Genomic DNA, 9,212 nt, shown 5'->3' on the forward strand with positions numbered 1-9,212 from the left:
GCTTCAAGAAAGGACCACAAGTAGCCAGCGTGCTTTTTGAAGAGAGGAAGCAGCAAGCTGCCAAGTGTAATAAAGACACAAGAGATTTCTCCTTGGGAACATAGCCCATAAAACACACAGCTAAAGAGATGAGAGAGAGGCCTATAAAAAGATTAAGAGCAAAGTCAGCAACAAGACTAAACAGCACAAAGAGGAACTAAGTCCTCCCTCTACCAGGCATCTGGTAATGTTGACATACCCCACTGTCAGGAGTGAGCTGGCCTCCTAGCAGCTCTGCCTCTCTTTGCTGTGGCCAGAGGGATGGATTTGCACCTGGAATAGTCACTATTAGCTTCATCTGAAAGAGGAAGAAAACCCACCTGCTACCCACTCATACAAGTCCTTATCAAGGCAAAAAAAGAGATTAGAAACAGTGCTTTTGTTTAGACTATTGATTGCTCCAGGGCAGGAAGATGTGTGTGTTGACTGTACAAGCCAAGCAATAACCCAGCCACTCAATGTGTGGGTCTTATGAATCAGTGTGGAGAAAGAGTGATAAGTACCTATCTCAATAAGAACTTCCTCCTTCACTGCATCCCTTCTCCTTTACAGTTTTTAATGCGTGAGACTCACTCATTTTGTATTTCACTCTTTTGAGCACTTGAGTTGCAAGCAAATGACCTACCTAATCCGATGCTTAATGCAGAGGAAGACAGATGCTTTATGTTTTTGTATCAGCAAATGAGATTTGTTTATTTCTAGAATGACTAAAAGTCTCATTGCTGTGACCAAAAACCCCAAATAGCAAGTAGATTATTGTTAGTGACAAGTACTGAAAGATTTTGCTTTAAATGTGGCCACGCAGGGCAGAATTTTGTGTTCTGATGTAAAGACTACATCTCTGTCTGAAAGAAATTTTCAGTCCTGCTGAAAATATTTGTTTTCTATTTTAGTATTTCTGGTATTTCTGGCACATACGTAGAAAACTGTTCACAGTTTGTAAAATAGGTGTAGATGTGTTGTATGTGATCTAGCGTGTTTGGTTTTGTGGCATTAGTGGGACAGATTCTGTCTCAACAGTAGCTCCATTCCTTTTGTGATTTCCTAACTCATGTCCACTTAGGTTTTGGGCACATAGTTCTCAGCTGGCTCAAAATAAACCCCTGCTTTCTTTGCACTTTAATTTGGTAGCCCAGGTCTGCAGTTTCCTTTTCTGAATCTTCCTGTTATTAGCCCAGCAGATCCAAAGACCTGTCCTTTCTAATTACAGGTGCTCTTCCCAAAGATGAGAAACAGAACATGTCAAAGATCACCACCTTCCTTAAAGCCCAATGCTATTTATTTAGAACAAAATGCTATGGAAAAAAATTACTTAATAAGCCAAGAAATGACTCACACACCTGCTAAGTGTTGCCTGTCTTCCTTGTGGTGCCCTGGCAAATATGATAAGCAAGATCTGCCAGCTCTTTAATTCAGAGAGAGCATCTGTGTATCAGCTCGTGCTGTCTCTGCCCCAGAAGACAAAAATGAGTGCCAGGATAACAGGCATGAGAACTCGTGTGAAGACACGCAGGTTCCACAGGAACACTTCTCATTCAGCCTGGAGCACAAATACAAAAGTAACATGTGCTACTCAGCAGTCAGCCCACACCATCCTTCCCATCCTGTGGGCCAGCAGTCAGTTCTGGAGCATCTCTGCAAAGCTCCTGCCTGTAACCAGTCATGCTGCTCTCTGAAGTCAAGTGCCTGGCCCCTTCTTGCATGTGGTAACAGCAAAAACTTGCGTGGTTGGACAGCTGAGAATACTCAAAAGTAATCAGTAGCTGTTGGATTTTCTTGTATGGCCAATGATGGACATTGTCCTCCAATGCTCAACCACATGCAAGATCAAAACAGGAAAAGCATCTGCCTGGACAGAGCTGTTGTGTGTGTTGGTTGTGCCAGTCCTGGGTTGTCCTGGTGCATTCCATGCTTGGTAACCTTTGTGGCAGTTTGCTGTAGAAGCATTTGAAAGCTTGATGTTATCATTTCCATCACGGGGATATCCTGACCCTCAAACACTTTAAAACCATTGCAGATTATGAAGATAAAACTATTTCAACATTAAACCTCTTTCAGTTGAGTTTTTAGCAGGTATGATGCTTCCAAGCCTTCTGGAATGAGCGGTCAGAAAGGGCAGGTGTAGCCCATGTGGGTATAGAATTTTTCTAGTGAAATGATGAATACTGTCTTGAAGAGGAGTCATTATTTTTGTGGTCTTGTTACCAGACAGGCAATGACTCTGGTCAAAGCCTCTTTGAAATCTGGTTTGGCTTTACAAAACTCCCAGCAATATGTATGTCTTACTGTGCTCTTTTTGGGGAGGGAAGGTTTCCTTTCTGCCCTGTATGGAACACTGGGGCCGTGTAGCAGGTGGGTTGTGCTGTCCTGCACCACGATGGAAACAGAAGGCTTCTGGGAACATATTCCTATGAAGTCATAGGCTGTGGTGGTAACAGAAGGTAGGCAGGAGGAAGACCAGTGTCCAGGCTTCAGACATTTGACTGCCCGGCCAAGACTGCTGTTGTAGTGGCTGGAAAGAGAGAAGCTGATCAACAGGGTGAGTCAGAGAGCATTAGCATAAATTGAGGTGAATTCCCTGTGGCTGCCCGGTGTGTAAGGGGGTGTGTTTGGGGGAAGCTGACTCTAGGCACGTATAAAACTGGGACCTGCTGGGCTGATTCACCTGCTCTGCTGGTGACGCACGGCGCTTCAGTGCAGAGCCCTGGACTGCACGGCTCTGGCAGCCAGGCTTACACTGACTGCTGGTGCTTCTGCCCCAGATTTGTGTCACCTCAACATGCCTATGCCTGCAGGCACTGACCCCACCTCCCTCCTCCAGGCAGAAACCAGAAGTCCCTACCCAGAAGCTGTGTCTTTGCTTTTGGTCTCTGGGCAGAAGTCATGGATGTGCTTTGTGTGCAATGGTAGCTCTGTTGCCGTGCTACGTTGAATGCCTGAGCAAGCCCAGCTCCTGCAGCCCTGAGCAGCCTCTCCATGAACTAATTATAACTTCCCTGCTCCCAGTGCATGTGTGAGAAGGTTTCTGCCAGCTTTTTCGTGGAATACATGGCAAGGAAGGGTAACTCAACAGCTTTTCTAGGTGCAGAGAGGATGTTTCTGCTGCACCTTCTCGCCGTGAAAGCAGTGTGTGGGAAGTGTTGACAGTGCAGTTCTGTGGGCTGTGCTCCTAATTGGGAGGCAACAGGAAAGTGACTCATGAGATATTGCATCCTCTTCTGTGAGGGCAACATGGTGACTTGAAGAACAGGCACTGGATGGCACAGAAGCTGTGGGATTGACAGCAAAATGATATAGGCTGACAGTGACCGAGCTCTTGGCTGGTTAAGATCATGACTGAAGTCATCTGAGCTCCTCTTAGGAGTTCCTCAGCTATCAGTGGCCTCTGGGCACCAGCAAATACAGTTCTGTCCTGGTCTGTCCAGAGCTTTGCCAGGGTTTTAACAGCTATGGCCAAAAACAGCATCCAGTGTTGACAGAACAAGGTATTTACTGTTACTGTCTGCTTGTGTAATTCTCTGTGCATGTAACTGCAGGGTCAGTCTGAACCTTTTCCTGCACTCACCATGTCCTGACGTTGCTGCTCTTTTGGCTGGCCCTGACCTATCAATATTCCCTGTGAGATTGCTTTTCTCTGTCTGCTATTGATCTGATTCTGCTATTGATCCTGTTCTGGCATTAACCTTTTCCAGCTCTGCTATGACACGTCTCCATTGCAGGTTTTAATTCTCATGCTCCTAACCTTGTCTTCTCTGAAACCCTGCTACATGCTGAGTTTTTTTGAACTGCTGTGAGAACAGAAGCTCAGGTGAGCCATGCTGAATTCAGTAAATTCATCTCTTTATGTCAAGGCTAGAGATTTCTTTGTCATTCTTCTCATTCTAATGTCATCTCTCAGCAGCTCTTCAGTAGTTTGAGGTGCTGTGGTATCTTCCCAATGCCAAATACCCTGCTTAGTTATGTCTGTCTGTATGTGGAGACAGTAAAAATGTCACCAAAGCAGAATGTAGATGCAGTTTATCTCTTAAGAAACAATGGGACTTTTTTGAGATGAGGTGGAAAAGAGAGAGAAATGAGACTGATTTGGCTTATGTGCTTTTTTAGAAGTAATCTACTTAAAATAGTCCAATCTGAATTCTACCTGCATCCCTGTAACAACATTTGTAGCAGTCATTCCTCCAAAGCCAATTGTAACAACACAGAGTAAAGGGTGATGTAGTTTGGTTGAATCTGGATCCAGATTTTACCAGGGAACCCTCCCTGTTTAATGGCCAGTGTGAAATCTGGCAGTGAGCAATGATACAGTGCTGACCATGGGGAATCTTCTCCTGAGACAGACTAAACCTGCAGACACTCTGGTCACATGGACACTGGAAGCTGATGAGTGGTGTGTCAGTGGAATATCAAAATCACAGCTTGAGTGGTTGGTACATTACATAATGATTGGACTGGAATGTTGTACACAAGCAGAGGCACAGTCACCACCTGTTTACTAACCCTGATGTTATACATAGCCTGAGGTTACATCAGGCTAAAGAGCACACAGATTCTCATGAGATGGGAACACTAGACTGGTGCCAGGACAACAGCTGACAATGTCAGCTCTTTTTGAGAGGTATTTCCCTCCCCTCATTTCAAGGAAAAGCCTTGAAACGTTCCCTTGATGGTATCCTCAGTATAAGATTTCCGGACTCTCAGCTAACACATGTACTTCAAATCATCAGAGATGTGTGAATCCCACCTTGGTACAGATTGCACTGCTGAGGAAAGGCTCTGTCCTGTTGTCTGTATGTTTTGGATAGAAACAGTTCCTTGAGTACATCTTTTTAGTGAGAAAATAAATAAGGTCTTACCCCAGAGCCTCCAGACCATTATAACAAAATGGCTGTATGGCTGCTTGTGTTCCAGTTTCTGATGAAAGTGGCATTGCTATCAGCAGTGCTGGGACATGTACAGCCTATTCTTAATTTTTACACATACATGTCATGTTGTGGAACAGTGAGTGGTTTCCAATATATTTTAATCTGTTCTAGTTGTTTTCCCACCTGGGCACTGTCTGGAGGAGAGGGGCTTCATGCAGTGGTGGATGCAGGGTGAAAGGACAGTAGTGTTCTCTTCTCTAGGATCTTGGTTGGCAGAAGCTTATTCCTAAAGTCGGTCCCTGCAGGCTAATGCCAAAGCCCTTAGCTTTATTCCATGTCACACTGCCTAAAACTATGGAATGGGCAGTCCCAATGCTGCCCTCTCATAGACTGACCATCTGCATGTATAATGTTATGATCAGACCCTGCTATGTTTTAAAGCTTAGACAAGGATCAGATGTTCCTGATTGAAGATTGATAAGAATGTGTTTAAATCACTTGATGCTGAACTTAATAATGTACTTAAGATTAAGCAGTTAGTGATTCCTTTAATTTGAGCCTGAGCCTATGCATAAGAGAGGTCTTCAGAATCAGAGGCAGAAAGACTCCATCCAAATCTGCCAGTGCCTTTCCTCTCCAGTCCTGAAGATGGCTGTGGCGATCGCACTATTGCCCAAGGACTGTTTCATGCTGCATCTCCAGTTGAGTCATCATCACCTATTCTTCTTCTATCCCCCACTCCATTACCTTCTGTGCTGAAATGGGAACCTCTAGCATGAAGTTTCCTCAAACGAAGGCTGTGGATGGCTGTTCTCTTCTAGATCCAGATGGTGAGAAAGCCCCAGCTTCCCTTGTTGCTTCTCCAGACCTGCTGGCAGAGCTGTGTGTGTATTTTTTATCCTAAATGAGCAGGACAAGCAAACTGCTCTTCAGCAGTTTAAGGTTACATCTGATGACACAGTAGCTTAGAGTAGCACCTCCAAGCATCCCTCTTTTTCCTTAACTGCCTCATTAGACTGGCTTTACAAAATTTTCCCTTCCCTGTACTGCAAAGCATCACAGAAGAGCCTTAGGATTTCTTAGCCCTTGGATTTCCATGGGTGAGCAGACAAAGGGAAGGGGAGCAGACAACTGTTGTGTGTCAGGGGCTCAGCTGTGAAAGAGCAGTTGTTGGTGTGGATAGGCAGGTAAATGCAGCAGCAGAAAGGATTTGGATTTCATTGCAAGGTGATGGAAAGGCACCAAGCTGTGATGGTGTAGCTGAAGTGGGCTCCATTCAGCTAACAAAGCCAATGTACTGCACTTCTTTGCAGTCAACACAAATATGGGAAACCAAATCTAAGCCAAGAACCGTCTCTTATCTTCCTCCTTTCAAGCCAGGATGACTTGGTGTATGTTGAACATAAATATAGCTTTGCCATGTGTCTTCTTTCAAACATCAGCAGGTGTGAGGTCTTCCAGTTCTGTCATAACATTGGGTTATGCACTAAAGAGTCAAAGCTAGACTCCATAGTTTCCTCTAAGTGGAGCCTTGAGCCTGAGAGGTTACCCCTCAGACAAATTTCATCCACTTTCCTGTAACAGAGCTGGCCTATTTTCTTTGAGCTATTTTTGGCAATTCTTTAGAGATGTATGTGGAAGATAATGAGAGCAATTAAAGAGGAATTTCAAGGTGCTGTGCTGGAGGTAATGGAAAGAAGGCGTCATGATATGATTGTGAAATAGCCTCACGTTTTAGGTGTTGCTCACGGTGGTGAGAGGACTCAGTACCTGAGTAGAAGGGTCATTCTGGCAAATTTACAGCATCTATGATATATGTAGCAAAGATTGCATCATAAGGCTGAGCATTAGCATTAAAGAGCATCTGAAGAGCCTTTAGGTGGGAGAAATCCATGTGGGAAGGACAGCTGGTGGCTGCATGTGGCTTTTCCCAGAAGATATCAAAATAGTTTCAAGCTGAATCCCCCAGTTTTTCTGTGTGTTTGTTGGGAACATAGTGCACTGGATTTGAAAACAATTGATTTCATGCTTTGTGGCCAGGCTAGTCAAAAAACAGCTACAAATGGGAAACTGAGAAACAAAGGCAGGGCAGGAAACAGAGCTGAGCTCTCAATATGACCCTTTAAATTGAAAAAGCTATAAAAGGCTGGCATAGATTTCATAAACAAGGGAGTTGGGGAACAAAACAGTTTGAAAGCATCATTGTTTTTTGCCAAATTTTTATTGACAAAACTTTTTCCTGGTATGAAACAAATTAAAGCAACCGTTTAGGTACCAATGGATCCTCTTAAGAAAACTGAGCAGGCAAATTCCTCTTCCCATGCAGGCTTTTTCCTCTGCTGATCTCTCATTCTCCTCATTTCCTAAGCAGGACCACTCAGAATCACAGAATATTCCTGTTTGGAAGGAACCCACAGGATCATCTGAGTCGAACTCCTGGCCCTGCACAGACAGCCTCAAGAATCACATCATGTGCCTCTTAGCAAGCTCTAATCTGCATGTGGAGAGGTGATGTGAAAGAGAGATGCTGATGACCATGACATCTGAAATTATTTCATGGCTTTAGTGTAGACCACAAGTATCATCAAAGTTTGTGTGGACCTTGCTGTATTCAGTGCTCTAGCCTGAGCATACCTCTTGCCTGAGCAGGCTCAGATGTTGCATCAGTGTCCTCTAGTAACAAGCAGAACTCTTTTTACAGCAGTTAATTGAGTCTAACTATCCCTCTTGGCAGACAAGTGAGTACCAGCCCCACTTTACACCTAGGAAGAGTGGGAGGGGAAAGTGCCTTGACCCAAGTTTAATTGGCAGCCACTGTGAGCAATGTCAAATGCCCCGTGTGCCTGCACCCAAGCCCTGTGCATGCAGAAATGGTGAAGTTCCTTGCAGAACATGGGAGAGGAGTTAAGAGTTGGGCTAACATTCTATGTTAGGTATTATATTGCCTGTTGGGTGCTAGGTAATGTGTTGAGAAATGCACAAGGGGAGTGAGCTCAGGGGCAGAAGCATCATTGCCAAGCAGAATAACAGTGCTAGTGACATGGTAGTCAGTCAACAGGCTTGCAGTGGCCTGCTGAGCTCTAGCAGGAGGATAGCCTGGGTAGTCTGATGGCAAAAGGGATGCTGGCCTCATTTCAACTGCTCAGTCTGGCTGCATCAGTGCCCTGGTTGGTATTTCCTTCCTACTCCTCTAAAGAAAAGACAAGATAATTTGAAGTAAAAAGCCAAGACTTTGCCCTCTGGAGGGATTCCAGGGTTGCAGATGGACCGGGCTGTTCGCAGTGCTGCTGGAAAGCAATTACATTTGCAGCTCAGGGAAGGGAAGAGGAGGAGGGAGAGTCACTGAACTGACAGCAGGGATAAGAAGGTAGCTCATTAGCACATCATCTTTTCTGCACCCTTCTGTGTGGGAGCAGATCTCCATATGATGACATTCAGAGTCTGGCAGGAATGTCATCCTGGAACTAGTAGGAATTTTTCTGCAAGAAAGTGTGAGCAAGTAGGTTTAAAGAGATCAAAAGTGAGCTCCTCTTTGGTCCTAAGAGCATAAAGTTCATCCTTCAAGGTCGTTTTCAAGCTTCACCACCAGCTGCTGACGTGGAATATGAAGACAAAGTGTGGAAATAATGACATATTCATTAAAACTAAGAAGTACAAAAAACCTACAAACAAAGACCCCAAACCCCAGAAAAACCCCAAACCAACCAACCAGAACAGAACTAAAACCCCACCCCTTCTGCTTTTCTCAGTCCAGCCTTGGAGTGCATGCCAAGAAATACCTATTTATTGCACTGTATCTATGGTAAATCATAGCTGGCAAAGATCATATCTCCCTTTATAAACATCCTTTATGGTGGATTAATTTTAAACTGAACATTACAATTAGACAGCTGATCATGTACTGAGCAGTTACTTGAGCTTGGAGAATTCCAGCAGAAGCCATGCAAAAAACCTTCTCTTTATGGTATTCATAACAATTTGGAGAGTAAGTCCTGTGCCAGTGACAGTGGCCTGTTGGAAACCCCACAGCAGACCGGTAATATATAATACACTTAATTATGACCTAAAGGGTGAATTCCTTATGGGCTTATTCAAAAGACTCATGTGGCTGCTTAACAACACTCCTATCCCCTGAGCAGTCCGCATGGTCCCACAGGAAAATATTAGAAAAAGCATACCTTAACTGTTCCCTAAAGGAACAGCTGAGAATGGGAAATGAGTGTGTCTCACATCAGGTAAGCAAAAAGTCTGTGCACTGAGACAGTTCTCAGTGGCAGAGCTGCTCTCTTTTTTATGAAGATTTCTGTTTGC

This window comes from Zosterops lateralis (assembly GCF_965231275.1).
Source record: "Zosterops lateralis genome assembly, chromosome: 6".
NCBI lineage: Eukaryota > Metazoa > Chordata > Aves > Passeriformes > Zosteropidae > Zosterops > Zosterops lateralis.